This window comes from Enhydra lutris, unplaced genomic scaffold, assembly GCF_002288905.1.
Source record: "Enhydra lutris kenyoni isolate GAN:26980312 unplaced genomic scaffold, ASM228890v2 scaffoldscaffold85, whole genome shotgun sequence".
Taxonomy (NCBI): Eukaryota; Metazoa; Chordata; class Mammalia; order Carnivora; family Mustelidae; genus Enhydra; species Enhydra lutris.
The window spans coordinates 5,736,459-5,752,999 of NW_019154169.1; the positions used below are offsets into that span (position 1 = coordinate 5,736,459).

Here is a 16,541-nt window from a genome sequence, read left to right on the forward strand (position 1 = left end):
TGCCTCTCTGCCCAATTGTGATCTCTGTCAAATAAATAAATAAAATCTTTTAAAAAAAAAATACTGTTTGCAGTCAAAATGGGAGAATAGACTGGATTTACCTTCCTGCCCAAAGTAACACAGATAAAATACAAGCAGCAACTGTTTTCAGATACTGAACAATGGACAGCAGAAACACCTAACCAAGTGTAAACAAATGTGATATCTATATTTTTGACTCTATTTACTTCCTAGTAGATATTTCCACATCTCAGCACAGGAAGGAGGAATACAGGGGGAGCATCGTGATGCCAAGATGGAGATGAGAGTCCAGGGAGGCACAGAAAGCTAGTTTGCAGGCCTGACTACTAGAGCAAATCTTGATCAGTGCATGGAGGTAACCACCTGAAGCCAGCAAAAGAAATGCTTAGAAAAAGCACAGGTAACCCTTGGGAGCTCACACAGCCAGGAACAGTTTGTGTCCCCGTCATCCAGAGCAATAAATTTCATGATATAAAGGGCACTGGTTAGATTACTTGAAAAGTTATTGCCTCAGTAGAGAAGCAAGTTAGTACTAAAGGCTCTCTGGTCCCACCTAATCAAGTTTAAAGACAATCTTAATAGGATAAAACTGTTACCAGGTAACATATATATTCCAGAACAAAGCTTCAGTATATTTCTAGAACCATAAAAATACCAAGCACATAGAAAGCAAATTTTACGATGTGTGTCTGGTAGGAAATAAAACAGGAGTGTAAAATTGCAGGAATACATGAGTACAATAAGAAAAAATCAATAGAAACATCCAGAAATGACAAAATGATTTTATATTTGATTTGCTAGATTTTATATTTGGCAATAGATACTGTCACTACAACCATCTATTTCATATGCCCAACAAGGAAGAAGAGATTATGTTAAGAAGTAGACAATAGTAAAAAGACCTAAACAAAATTCTAGAGGTTAAAAAATATCTAAGATTGAAAAATACAGTCAACGAGATAGAGTAGACACTACGAAAAAACAGTAAGCTTGAGAACACAGCATCAAAAACTACAAGCTGAAACAGAAAATCAGACTTTAAGTAAACTGGGTAACAAAACTACGGAATAATTGCAGTCAACCTCTTTATTGTAATCGGGGTCTCTGGAAGAGAGCAAATAGAATGAGCAGGACCGAAAAAGAAATTTAAAGAAATTTTCCAAATTTGGTGAGAACTATAAACCCGCACACCCAGGAAGTTCAACTCATCCAAGCAAATCACAGTAAAGCAATCACAACCAAACAGATTAAAATCAGTAATAACAAGAATCTTTTTTTTTTTTTTTTTTAAAGATTTTTCTGTATATTTGACAGACAAGACGGGGGAGTAAGAGAGGGAGAAGCAGGCTCCCTGTGAGGCTTGATCCCAGGACCCCAGGATCATGACTTGAGCCAAAGGCAGACACAATGACTGAGTCACCCAGGTACCCCCATAACAGAAGAATCTTAACATCAAGAGGAAAAAAAAAAAAAAACCAAAAATCCTATGTGCAAAAGAGTAAAGATAGCCCAAAACATTCTGAAGATGGAGTCAACATATTTTGCCTCATTCCTCCCCACTTATTAGACTAAGTCCATGAGGGGGTGCCTGGGTGGCTCAGTGGGTTAAGGCCTCTGCCTTCGGCTCGGGTCATGATCTCAGGGTCCTGGGATGGAGCCCCTCATCGGGCTCTCTGCTCCGCGGGGAGCCTGCTTCCTCCTCTCTCTGCCTGCCTCTCTGCCTACTTGTGATTTCTCTCTGTCAAATAAATAAAATCTTTAAAAAAAAAAAAAAAAAAAAAGACTAAGTCCATGAGGATAAGTACATGAAACAAACCTAAGAAGAATCTGAAACAGAACTGGGGGCAAACTGTTTATGGACTTTGGGACTCAAGGAACAACCCAGCCCAGTGGTAACTTCCTTGGAGGACAGTTGGGTTTTGTTTTTGTTTTTTGGCTTCAGACCTGATTACCAGAGAACCCTGCAAATTGGTAAGGACACCAGATGTAAACAATTACCAAAAAAACAAATCACGCCCTAATAACAAAACAAAAAACATCCATGATATGCCTGTTTTCCTCAGACAAGGGTTGAAAAGGTTGTGGCCTCCAGGACAAAAAGCCCTTTTGACGATGCCAACTCTGTGTTACCTGAATGGTACAAAGAGAAATGCTCCCTGTCTCCCACACCGTTCTGCACACCAACCAGGAGCACCACTCCCTTGCCAGTAAGTTATCTGTCAGCACTATCATCCCAGCCCAGGAATAAAGACCCAATGTCCCTTCTCCCCAACAATGGGTACACTGAGTTGCTGTATGAGCAGAAACCCGACTGCCAATCCTGGCACATCAATAATGTGGACCCTACAAAGATGTGAGTGGAACACTGACATCATAGCCCAGAAATAAAACCCACCTCATCTTCTCCTGATGGACAGGTGCACTGGGAAGGTGTGAGTGTGATTAGGGCCTTGACTATCATTGTGACCTGGCACTTACTAGCTGGTGTTCCACCTTCTACTAGTTGACAGGCATCTAAAGAGGCAGTGTATAATCAGAAACTATCACTATTAACAGCAGGAACAAAGGCCTTTCCCCTTCCACCGAGTGGTGGCCTCCACAAACTGTGTGTGTGAATAGAGCCATGACTAAATTCCAGCTCATCTACGTAGAAACCAGAATGTCATAACACCAAATTACCAGAGTACAATCAAAACTTACTCATCCTAGCAAGAATGAGGAATATTCAACTTAAATGAGAAAAGACCACTAGGGGCGCCTGGGTAGCTCAGTGGGTTAACCCTCCGCCTTTGGCTCAGGTCATGGTCTCAGGGTCCTGGGATTGAGCCCCACATCCTTCTCTCTGCTCAGCGGGGAGCCTGCTTCCTCCTCTCTCTCTGCCTGCCTCTCTGCCTACTTGTGATCTCTGTCAAATAAATAAATAAAAATCTTAAAAAAAAAAAGACCACCAAAAAACACTAACAAGATGTACAAAGATGTTAGAATTATCTTACAAGTATTTTAAAGCTACTATCATAAAACTGCTTCAGTGACTAAGAATGCAACTAAAAACAGTTACAAAATACATGAAGTAACAACTGACAATTTAACAGTACTAAGAACATTCAAACCACTTTCAGTAATGGCTAGAAGAACTAGGAAGATGTTCAACAAAAAGCAGAAGACATGAACAAGACTATAAACTGCCCAGATCAAAGACCTCAATAAAAACGCTAATCTATAATAGCAAAATACACATTCTTCTCAAGCATACAACACATTCTCCAGGATAGAATACATCTTAGAACATGTCTTAGGCCATGTCTCAATAAGTTTACAGAAATTAAAATCACACAAAGTATATTCTAATGAATTAGAAGTCAATAACAAAAATGTGAAAAAAATATCACAACTATGTGGAACGTATACAACTTACTTTTTAAAAAGATTTATTTATTTATGGGGCACCTAGGTGGCTCAGAGGGTTAGGCCTCTGCCTTCAGCTCAGATCATGTTAGACATCTATGGGTCCTGGGATCAAGCCCCACATCAGGCTCTCTGCTTAGCGGGGAGCCTGCTTCCCCCTTTCTCTCTGCCTGCTGCTCTGCCTGCTTGTGATCTCTCTGTGTCAAATAAATGAATAAAATCTTTAGAAAAATTATTTTAGAGAGCAGGTACTGGGGGAGGTGCAGAGGGAGAGTGAGACTCCCATGCAAATTCCCACTGAGTGCGGAGCGAGAGCAGGGCTTGATCCCACAACCCTGAGATCATGACCTGGGGCAAAACCAAGAGTCAGATGCTTAACTGACTGAGCCACTTAGGTGCCCCTACAACTCACTCTTAACTAAAATATCAAAGAAAAAAATCATGAGGAAAATTAGAATACTTTCAGATGAATGAAAGTGAACATAAGAGATGCATATAAAGCATTGCATAAAGGTATATTTATACCTATAACTGCCAATATTTTTAAAAGATCTCAAAGGAATAACCTTACTTTGCACCTTAAGAAACTAAGGAGAAAAACTTGAAACAAAAGGAATTAAAGAAATAAGTAATAGGTGAAAAATAAGTGAGAGAATAGGAAAAAAAAATAGAAAACATACATAAAATGAAATGATGTTTCTTTTAAAGACCAACAAAATTAGAAATGTTTATCTGAAATGATCATGAAAATAAAAAAGGAAAAGGTTAAAATTACTAAAATCCATAATGAAAAAGTACCTGACTACTGACATCACAGAAATTAGAAGTATTATAAGAAAATGCTATGAAGGGGCGCCTGGGTGGCTCAGTGGGTTAAAGCCTCTGCCTTCGGGTCAGGTCATGTCGGGTTCTCTGCTCGGCAGGAAGCCTGCTTCCTTCTCTCTCTCTGCCTGCCTCTCTGCCTACTTGTGATCTCTGTCAAATAAATAAATAAAATCTTTTTTTAAAAATTGCTATGAACAACTGTATGAAAGCAAATTAGATAACTTAGGTTAAACAAAGTCTTAAAAAGTCGAAATTAGCAAAACACACACAAAAAGAAAGATAACCTATGACTGTACCTGTTAAAGAAACTGAATCCCTTAAAACCTAAAACAGAAAGCATCAGGTGCAGATGATTTCTTCTGGTGAATTCTACCCACCATTTAAATAGGAAGTAATTACAATACTCTATAGTATCTTCCAGAAAATAGAACAAGAAAGAGTTCTTAAGTCATTTTATGAGGCTAGCAATACCTTACTACCAAAATTACCTAAAGACATTATAAGAAAGAAAATTACATAGTAATATCTCTCGTGAACATAAAAGGAAACATCTTCAACAAAACAATATAAATGTAACAATGTATAGAAGTATTATACAACACAATCAACTGAGATTTATCCTACACAAGCAAAGCTATCTCAGCACTGCGAAATCAAGTAATGTGATTCATTACACATCAACAGGCTAAAGGAAGAAAAGTCGTATTATCATGTCAACAGATGTGGAAAAAGTATTCTTTTAAAAAGAGTCAGTACACATGATTAAAAATCTCACAGCAAACTAGGAATAGAAGGAACTTACTTGTCTTGATAAGTACATCTACCAAAACCTATCCGTTCTCACCACTATTTTCAATATTGTGCTGGAAGTCCTAGCTAATGGAACAAGTCAAGAAAAATAACTAAAAGGAAGACAGATTTAAAAGGAAGAAATAAAACCATCTTTGTTTGCAGACAGCATGGTTGACGATGCAAAACTCCAAAAGAATCAACACAAAGAACTCCTGGAATTAATAAGTGATTATAGCCAAGGTTGCAGGCTACAAGGTTAACATACAAATGTCAAGTTCTTTTCTACATACAAGCAATGAGTATATAAAATTAAAATTAAAAACATATAACCATTTAGCACATTAAAAAGTACAGAATAAATCTTAAAAAGTATGTATAACAGAACTAAAAAAAACTGATGAAAGAAATCAAAGAACTAAATAAATGAAGCGATATTCCATATTCATAGGTAGGAGCACTCCATATCGTTAAGATGACAGTTATTCCAGACTTGAGCTACAGAATCATTACTATATCGTCCAAATCTCAGCATGTTATTATGTAGGTGTTGACTGATTCTGAAGTTCATATGGAAAGGCAAATGACCCAAACTAAGTCCACACTATACTGAAGATAAAGAAGTTGGAGCACTAACACTGATTTCATGATTTACTACAAGGATAAAGTAATCAAGACTATGTACTGTCAAAAGAACAGACAGATCAATGAAACAGAACAGAGTGCTCAGAAATAAATCCGTACAAATAGAGCCAACTGATCTTTTACGAAGGAACAGATACAATTCAATGAGGAAAGGTGTCATTCAACAAAAGTAGATGGAGGGACGCCTGGGTGGCTCAGTTGGTTGAGCAGCTGCCTTCGGCTCGGGTCGTGGGATCCGAGCGTCCTGGGATCGAGTCCCACATTGGGCTCCTTGCTCGGCGGGGAGCCTGCTTCTCCCTCTGCCTCTGCCTGCCATTCTGTCTGCCTGTGCTCTCTCGCTCTCTCTCCCTCTCTGACAAATAAATAAAATCTAAAAAAAAAAAAAAAAAAAAGTAGATGGAAAAACTGATATCCACATTAAGAACATGAATCTAGGGACAGGGTTCAAATTTCTTAAAAAACTCAAAATTCATTACAAAATGTATAGTGCAAAACTAAAGGACCTCTAGAAGATAAAACAGAGGAAAATCTAGGTAACTAGGTAGCTTGGGAATGATTTCTTAAGAAACCAAAAGCATAATCCATGAAAAATAAAACCTCTTAAGTCAGTTGTCATTAAAAATTTCTACTGTGCAAAAAAACATTTTTTTAAAAGATTTTATTTATTTGACAGAGAGAGAGAGAGAGAGAGAGAGAGAGAGCACAAGCAGGCAGAGAGGCAGGCAGAGAAAGAGGAGGAAGCAGGCTCCCCGCCGAGCAGAGAGCCCGATGTGGGGCTCGATCCCGAGACCGTGGGATCACGACCTGAGCCGAAGGCAGAGGCTTAACCCGCCACCCAGGTGCCCCGCAAAAAACACTCTTAAGAGAATAAAAAGACTAGCCACAGGGTAGGAGAAAATTATTTGGAAAATATATATATGATAAATGACTTGAATCTAAAATATACAAAGAACTCTTTAGAACCTAACAGAAAGCAAACAATCCAAATGAAAAAAAAGAAAAGATCTGAACAGACTGCTCTTGGAAGATTTACAGATAGCACAGGGTGCCTGCGTGGCTCAGACCTTAAAGTGGCTGCATTCCGCTCAGGTCCTGATCCCAAGGTCCTAGGATGGAGCCCCGCGTGGGGCTCCCTGCTCAGCAGAGAGCCTGCTTCTCCCTCTCTCTCTGCCTGCCACTCTGCCTACTTGTGCACTCTATTTCTCCATCAAATAAATAAATAAAATATTTTAGAAGTATATACAGATAGCAAATAAGCTTATGCAAAGATGCTCACCATCTTAGCGCAATTAGGAAATTGCAAATTAAAATAATGAACTACCACTATACCCCTATCTAAATGGCAAAAATCCAAAATGCTGACAAAGATGTCTAGCAAAAGAACACTTATTCATTGCTGGTAGGAATGAAAAATGGAACCACCACTCTTCCAACCACCTTGGAAGAGAATCTGGCAGTTTTTCACAAAACTAAACTTACTCTTACCATATGAACTAGCAATCTTTCTCCTATATACTTACCCAAATAAGCAGAAAACTTATGTCCACAAAAATCCACACTTGGATGTTCACAGTATTCTTAATTTTCTCTAACTGAAAGCAACCAAGAGGTCCTTAAAAGGTCTTCAAAAGATGAAGACAAACTGCGATACATCTATACAGTGGATTTTTGTGCAGTGATTTAAAAAAATAAATTAAGCTACTAAGTCACAAATACACATGGAGGAAGCTTAAATGCATACTGTGTAGTGAATGAATAAGTGCCTTTTTATTTTCTGTATTTCTGATTCTTTCATACCAGGAGATTTACGGACTCTGGAGAGTGTGTGTCTCTGTGGCTACCTGTGTCTCCTAGGGCAACCAATTCCTTACAGATAAAAAATTTAAAAATTCACTAGATAAAAATTTACCTGGGAGTATGCCTTTCACATGCAAACCAACCAACCAGAGCACAAACTTGAACCTCCTTTACTGGGCTCATACTCAGGGCCACTATTCCCTTGCCCTAATCACATACACTAGCAACTAGGGACAACGCTTTGCCATAAAGCCTTCTGAGATTGTTCAAACTAATCAATCCTAAGCCTGCTTACCCCATCCCACCCCTTCCTTTCTGCAGAAATCACAGTAAAGTCTCGTCCTTTTTTTCCCTTGTTCTACCTCAAAACGGAGGCTGGTGCTTCCCCACGTAAGCCTATGTTGCACACTGTACCTCCTGTAAGTATAAAAACAACTCCCTTCCTGACGGTCATCTCTGTGGCTGTGTCTTACCACAGCTGATTAAAACAAATCCTGGGACAATTTTTTATAAAGCCACTCTGAAGAGGATTCATACTGTATGGTTCCAACTACATGACACTGTGTAAAAACAGAACTGTAAAGACAACGAAATTATCAATGGATGCCTTGGAATAGGAGGGAGAGATGAACAGTCGGAGCACAGGGGATATTTAGGGCAGTAAAACTATTCTGTGTGATCTTCTAATGGAGTAACATGATGCTGTCTGACACATGACATTATGCATTTTATAAACGCATACAACTATACAACACTAAGAGTGATCCCAAATGTAAATTATGAGCCTCAATTAATAATATATCAACATTGCTTCATTAATTATAACGAAAGTATCATACAACTATACAAGATACTAATTATAGGGAAACTGAAAGAAGGGGGTCCACTTCTTCTAAAGGATAGTTCAAGCTCAGTGTTTCCTTGCTGATTTTCTATCTGGATGATCTATCCATGTTGAAAAAGAGGTAATGAAGTCCATTACTATTATTGTATTTCCATCTATTTCTCCAGTCATATCTGCTATTATTTTAATACACTGAGAAGCTCCAATGTTAAAGCATGTATATTTACAATTATTATGCCTTGATGAACTGACCTTCAGTTGATGTCAATTGATGAACTGACCTTCTCTTGTTAAAGCTTTCCACTTAAAGTGTATTTTTTCTAATATAAGTATAGTTACCCTATATTTTGGTTTTCACTTGCATGGAACATCTTCCATTCCTTCACTTTTATCCTATATAGGGGATATAGCTCAGTTGTAGAGCATTTGACTGCACTTTTATCCTATATATGTCCTTAATACTGAGATGAGTCTCTCATAAGCAGCATAATTAGGTCTTATTCTTACAATCTTTCAGCAACACTATGCCTTCAATTTGAGAATTTAATTCACTTATATTTAAAGTAATTATTGATTAGGTAAGGTCTTATTATTGCCATTTTATTGTTTTCTGGCTGTTTGTAGTACCCTTGTTCCTTTCTTCCTTTTTGGCAGTGTTCCTTTGAGAACTGACAATTTTCTGTGGTGCTATGCTTTGACTCCCTTCACTTTATCTTTTCTGTATCTACTATTGGTTTTGCTGTTTGATTACCACGAGGTTTACATAAGCCAACTTACAGATATAATAGTTTCTTTTACACTGATAAATCAATTTAGAATGCATACAAACTCTACTCTTTTTTTTAAAGATTTTATTTATTTATTTGACAGAGATCACAAGTAGGCAGAGAGGCAGGCAGAGAGAGAGGAAGAAGGAGGCTCCCTGCTGAGCAGAGAGCCCGATGCTGGGCTTGATCCCAGGACCCCAGGATCACTACCTGAGCCGAAGGCAGAGGCTTTAACCCACTGAGCCACCCAGGTGCCCCAAGAGAGAGAGAAGCAGGCCTCCCGCTGAGCAGAGAGCCTGATATGGGGCTTGATCCCAGGACCCTGGGATCATGACCTGAGCTGAAGGCAGAGGCTTAACCCACTGAGCCACGCAGTCACCCCCAAACTCTACTCTTTTATCCCCATGCACACATTTCATTTTTCGTGTCATCCTTTGTGCAGGGGCCATTATAATCTTCTCTGAATCATGCCAATTTTTAAGTATAAGTGTTGCAAAAGTAAGCACACACATTTCATTTTTCAGGTCACCATTTACCATTTTTTAATGTGCATTAAATGCAAAAAAAATTTGTTAATGTCCATTAACAAATGATTGTAGCCATGGTTATTTTTTAATACTTTTGTTCTTTAACAGTTATACTAAAAACAAATGATTATAACAGCACCATATTACAATATTCAAGTAATGGAATTTGAGTGTATATGTACCTATACTAATGTGTTTTACATTTTCATAGTTTTTCATATTATTAGGGCCATTTTATTTAAGCTTGAGTAACTCCTTCTAGCATTGCTTGTAAGGTGGGTGAAGTGGTAATGAACTCCCTCAGCTGTTCATCTGGGAAAGTCTCTCTCTTCCATTTCTGAAGCAAAGCTTGGCTAGAGAACATATTCTTATTGGCAGCTTATTTCTTTCAGCACTAGAACATATACGCCCGCTCTTTCCTGGCCTACAAGGTTAAATCCACTGATAGCCTCATGTATGTTTCCTTGTAGATGAGGGCTTTTTTTTTGTCTTCCTGCTTTAAAATTTTCTTTGTCTTTGTTATTAGACCTTTTTACTATAATGCATCTTAGAGAAGATCTCTTTGGGTTAAATCTAGGGACCTATGAGCTTCCTAAACTTGACTGTCCAAATTGTTCCTCAGATTTGGGGAGTTCTCAGTCATTGTTTCTCTAAATAAGCTTTCTGTCCCTTTCTCCATCTCTTCTCCTTCCAGGAGTCCACTAGATATATAAATTGCTTTTCTTCATGGTCTCCCTTAATTCATATAGGCTTTCTTAACCATTTTAATTTCTTTATTTGTTCTTCTTTAACTAAATGGTTTGTAATGGCCTGTCTTCGAGTTTACAGTTTATCTCCTTTGGTTGGTCAAGTCTACTGCTGATCTCTGTATTTCACTTTTTATTACTTAATTGTATTCTTAAGTTCCAGTATTTCTCTTTGGTTCTTTTCTTATTTCTAACTCTCTGAAGTAAGTGTCATTTTGTTTGCATATCATTTTATTAATTTCATTGTACTCTATCAGTATTTTCTTGCAGTTTCCTCCTTGCATGTATTTTGAATTCTTCATCAGGGAAAACATAGATCTCTAATTCTTTAGAGTCAGATTCTGGAAAATTGTATTCCTTGGTCGGGGGGATCATGTTTCCTTGATTTTTCAGAAGATGTACTCAGAAGAGTTACATTGCTTGGTGGGGAGAGACAAAAGAGTCACTGGAGAGAGTGGTGAGTGGATAGAGGAGCAGCAATGGAAATGTTTGAGAACTGACTGGTGTGCTGCTGAATGAAAAGAAAAGTTCTAAATGTTATTCAAAATCCAGATGCATAAAAGAAAAAATTTTAATTTCATCGTGAAGCCACGATGAAAATGGGCATAGTCTTAGAAACAGAGTCTAAAAAATTCCCCAAAAGAAAAGCCTATGGCTACATGGCTTCTTTGGTGAGATGTTTGTTTGTCTGTTTGTTTTAATAATACCAATTCTTCACAATTTCCTTCAGAAAATAAAGGAGGGAATATTTCTCAATTCATTCAATGAAGCCAGTATTGCCCCAGGATTAAAACTAGAAAAAGTCACCATAAAAGTTAGAGACCAAAATACCCAGGAACATAAAGGTACAAATCTTCAAACAAACAAACAAACAAACAAATGGTGCAAACCAGGAGACCCTGGCTGGCTCAGTCAATAGAGCATGCAACTTTTTATCTCAGGGTCATGAGTGAGTTCTACCCCATGTTGGGCACAGAGGTCACTAAAGAAAAAGAAAAAAAAAAAGCAAATCAGGGGCACCCGCTGGCTCAGTCAGCGAAGCATGTGACTTGCTGTTGGTGTCTTCGGTGCAAGCCCCAGACCGGGATAGAGTTTACTTAAAAAAAACTGCAAACCATATTTAGCAACTAACAAAAAAGATTATAAAACATGACCAAAGGGATTTATCCCAAGAATGCAAGACTGGTTTATAGCTAAAGGCCAATTAATATAATATTCCTTATTAAAAGAACAAAGGACAAAAATCTCATGATGTTTTATCATAAATGATAAAAAAGCACTTAACAAACATTTGAGATTTTTAAAAAATTTGAGATTTTTAAAAAATATTCAACAATGGAAGATTAGAAGAGAACTTCCTTATCGTGACAAAGAGCGTTTACAAAAGATTCTACAGTTAACATTATTCTTAACAGTGAAATGTTGAATTCTTTATCCCTAAGATAAGGAGTAAGACAAAGATTTCTGATTCTACACTATTCATTTATCTTCTACGGTATTTTCTATCCAATGTTAAAAGACAACAAGATATGAAAGGATTATAAACTGAAACACACACACAAATGGTGTTTATTTGTAAATGACATAACTATGTATATAAAACAGGGATTAGAGAACTACAGCCTGCGGTTTGCCTACAAAATACAAAGAGTACGTAAATTTGTAAATAAAGTACTGATTCACACCCCTGCCCATTCATTTATGTAGTATTGCTGAATAATGCTTTCATGTCAGAGTCGAACAACTGTGCTGACTCCTGCACAGTTGAAAAGCTGTGTGTAACTATGGACTCTCTCCAAACTAATACTAATAACCTACTGTTGACTGGAAGACTTACTGATAAGATGCAATTGATTAACACGTTTGGTATGTTTTATATATAAAATGTACTGTATTCTTACAATAAAGTAAGCTAGAGAAAAAATGTTATTGAGAAAATCATAAGAGAAAATACATTTACAGTACTGTACAGTATTTATTGGTGGGGGAGGAATATAAGTGTACCCATGAAGGTTAAACCATTTTGTTCAAGGGTCAACTGTACTTGCAAAGGATACCACATGGCCACAGTCTTGAGATCATCACTATTTGATCTTTTAAGAAAAAGTCTGACAATTGGATGCAGAAAATACAAAAGCGACTTACAAAATATTATAAGGCTAAATATTATAAAATTGATAAGCAGGTTTGGGAAGGTCACTGATACAAAGCTAATACACAAAAGTCAATGCTATTTCTATATACTATATGCAGACTATGAAAATGAAAACACTAATAAAACACTGATTTACAACAGAATGAAAAACAATACACCTAGAAATAAATTTAACAACATAGACCTGGGGATCTGGGTGGCTCAGTAGGTTGAGCGTCTGCCTTCAGGTCATGATCTCAGGGTCCTGGGATTAGAGCACCACATCAGGCTCCCTGCTCAGTGGGGAGTCTACTTCTCCTTCTGACCCTTCCCCCCACTCTTAAACTCTCTCTCAAATAAATAAAATTTTTTTAAAAAATAGTATAAGACTGTACAAGAAAAGCCAAAAAAGGATGCTGAGAGAAAATAAGGATCCAAATAAGTGGAGGGATAGTAGACTCAATATTGTTAAGAAGGCATTTCGACCCAAATTGATATACGGATTCAATAAAAATTCCAGTAAAATCCCAGCAGGCTTTCTTGTAAAAAATGACAAAAGAATCCTAAATTTTATGGGGAAATATAAAGAACCTATAATAGCCAAACACTTTTGAAAGATAATAGAGAACCTACGCTACAAGATTTCAAAATTTATAAACTACGGTAATTCAGATAGTCTGGTATTGGCATAAGGACTGCCATATATCTCAATGAAATAGAAAGTTCAAAAAGAAATCCTTGTATTTATGGTAAACTGATTTTTTTCTTTTTAAGATTTTATTTATTTGAAACAGAGAGAGAGGTCACAAGTAGGCAGAGCAGCGGGCAGAGATAGAGGGGGAAGCAGGCTCCCTGCTGAGCAGAGAGCCCGATGTGGGGCTCCATCCCAGGACCCTGAGATCTCGACCTGAGACGAAGGCAGAGGCTTAAACCACTGAGCCGAGGCGCCCTGGTAAACTGATTCTTGACAAATGTGCCAATGTAACTTAATGGGGAAAGTCTAGTCTTTTTAAAAACTTGTACTCCTACATTTACACATCCACATACAAAAAGAAAAAGAACTAAGATCCATGCCTAATATGATATGTAATAAAACTTAAATAAAATGGATCACTACAAAAGTATAAGAGCCAAAACAATAGAAATCTTCTAAGGAAACACAGGACAAAATCTTTGTGACTTGGGATTGAGCAAAAATTTCTTAGTTTGACATCAAAAACAAACATTAAATGAAAAAAATTCCTAAATTGTACTTCATTATAACTCGAAAACCTTGCTATGCAAAAGACATTTTTAAGAAAATGAAAACACAGGGGCGCTTGGGTGGCTCAGTGGGTTGAGCCTCTGCCGTTTGTTCTGGTCATGATCTCGGGGTCCTGGGGCTCTCTGCTCAGCAGGGAGCCTACTTCCTTCTCTTTCTCTCTCTGCCCACCTGTCTGCCTACTTGTGATCTCTATCTGTCAAATAAATAAATAAATATCTTTAAAAAAAAAGAAAAGAAAATGAAAACACATTCCAAAATAATTACACTGGGAGAAAATATTTACAAATTATAAATCTGATAAAGGACTTCTAACAAACATATAAAAGACTCTCATAACTTAGTACTCAATATTAGGAAGGCAAATAACTCAGTTACAAAAATTAGCAAAAGCTGGGGTGCCTGGGTGGCTCAGTGGGTTAAAGCCTCTGTCTTCAGCTCAGGTCATGATCCCAGAGTCCTGGGATTGAGCCCAGCATCAGGTGCCCTGCTCAGTGGGGAGCCTGTTTTCCCCTCCCCCTCTGCCTGCCTCTCTGCCTACTTGTGATCTCTGTCAAATAAATATATAAAATCTTTAAAAAAAAAATCATAAACAGCCCAACAATGAAAACAGCCCAAATACTTATTAAGTGGAGAATGGATAAACAACATGGGGTAAAACTATATAATGGAATACAATTCAGGAATAAAAAGGAACTACTGATGAGTGACACAACACAGATTTACCTTAGCATAAAAACATTATGCTAAGTTGAAGAAACCAAACAAAAGAAGAATATACATTACATTTTCATATACATCAAATTTCTAGAAAAGGGAAATCTACACATATACAATGCACTTCAGGTACTGCCTCTGTGAGAGTGTGAGCAAGGATTGACTGTAAACAGCACATGGATCTTTTTAGGATAATAAAAACGTTTTAAAATCCAATTATGGTAATGGTTACACAACTAATAAATTTACTAAAAATGACTGAAATGGTGTGCTTGTGTGTCTCAGTCAGTTAATCATCTGCCTTTCGCTCAGGTCATGATCCTGGAGTCCCAGGATCAAGCCCTGCATCAGGCTCCCCGATGCGGGGGCGGGGGCAGTCTGTTTCTCCCTCTGACCTTCCTCTCCCACCATATGTTCTGTCTCTCTCAATAAATAAAATCTTTAAAACAAAATAAAGCTCCATTGTTATTTTTAATTTTTTTAAAGATTTTATTTATTTGACAGGGAGATCACAAGTAGACAGAGAGGCAGGCAGAGAGCGAGGGGGAAGAAGGCCTCCCGCTGAGCAGAGATCCCCATGGGGACTCAATCCCAGGACCCTGAGATCATGACCTGAGGCGAAGGAAGAGGCTTTAACCCACTGAGCCACCCAGGTGCTCCTAAGGGTTCATTTTAATGTTGACACATATTACTGAACTGCCCTTCAGAAAGCATATACCAATTAACATGAACACCAGTAATGTATGAAAATATTTTCCCTCACCTTGACAAATCTAGTTGATACTAAACTTTTGCTAGGTAAAAATTTTAAGTTTAATTAACATTTTATTCTTATCAGTGAGGATATCTTTTCACAATTTTATGGACTAAGTTGTTTTGCCAAAATTCACATGTTGAAGCCCTAACACCAAAATAACTGTATTTGGAGACCAAGCCTTAAAGGGGTAATTAAAGTTAAATAATTCAAAAGGGTAATGTCCATAAAAAAGTAGTAAGAGACACCAAACCCCACTCTGCTCTGAGAATGCAAATAATATATATAGTATATATATATAATATAGACCAAGTGAAGACACAGAAAGAAGGCAGTCAAAAGAGAGTTCTGGGGGCTCTAGTCTGTGATGGCAAAATAGGAGGCTCCTGAAACAATAACCTCTGGAAGAAATCCAGAGACCAGCTGAGCAATTCCTATACATCAGATTGACAAGAAAATCACACACTGGAAGTAAGGGTCTCAGCACACACAACTATTGGGAGCCACAATGAACAACAACAAAAACGCTACATGAATAATCAAAAAGGTTTGGAAGATCCGAGAGCTGAAGCAGGATTCAACAGTAAGTTTCATCTCTTCAGTGAGGCCTCTCCTTTAAAACTGGGAGAGGTAACTGTTTTATCTAATGCAAAGAAACTAATAAGGTAAAAGAAATATGAAGAAAACAAAAGAATATGATTCAAAATAAAGAAGATAAAACCCGATTAAAAAGGGGCGCCTGGGTGGCTCAGTGGGTTAAGCCGCTGCCTTCGGCTCAGGTCATGATCTCAGAGTCCTAGGATCGAGCCCCGCATCGGGCTCTCTGCTCGGCAGGGAGCCTGCTTCCTCCTCTCTCTCTGCCTGCCTCTCTCCCTACTTGTGATCTCTCTGTCAAATAAATAAAATCTTTAAAAAAAAAAAAAAAACCTGATTAAAAGAACTCAATGTAACAGTAATAACCTATTTATCTCACTAAAAGATAAAAGTAATGGTCATAAAGATGCTCAGTAAGATTAGGAGATGATACATGAGCAGAGTGAGAGTTTCAGAGGTGCCTGGGTGGCTCAGTGGGTTAAGCCTCTGCCTTCACTCAGGTCATGATCTCAGGGTCCTGGGATCAAGCCCCCATTGGGCGCTCTGCTCAGCGGGGAGCCTGCTTCCCCAGCCTCCTCTCTCTGCCTGCCTCTCTGCCTGCTTGTGATCTCTCTCTGTGTCAAAAAATAAATAAAATCTTTATTTTTTTTTAAAGATTTTATTTATTCATTTGACAGACAGAGATCACAAGTAGGCAGAGAGGCAGGCAGAGAGA

The 16,541-nt window shown here is 37.9% G+C and overlaps 1 protein-coding gene and 1 pseudogene across 2 annotated transcripts in view; one reads left to right on the top strand and one right to left on the bottom strand.

The window, feature by feature from the left end:
• Nucleotides 1–16,541, bottom strand: part of LOC111161452 — a 637,630-nt pseudogene that overhangs the window by 304,181 nt on the left and 316,908 nt on the right. The window lies entirely within an intron of this gene.
• LOC111161451 overlaps nt 1–16,541 on the top strand; it is a 678,116-nt gene that overhangs the window by 121,808 nt on the left and 539,767 nt on the right.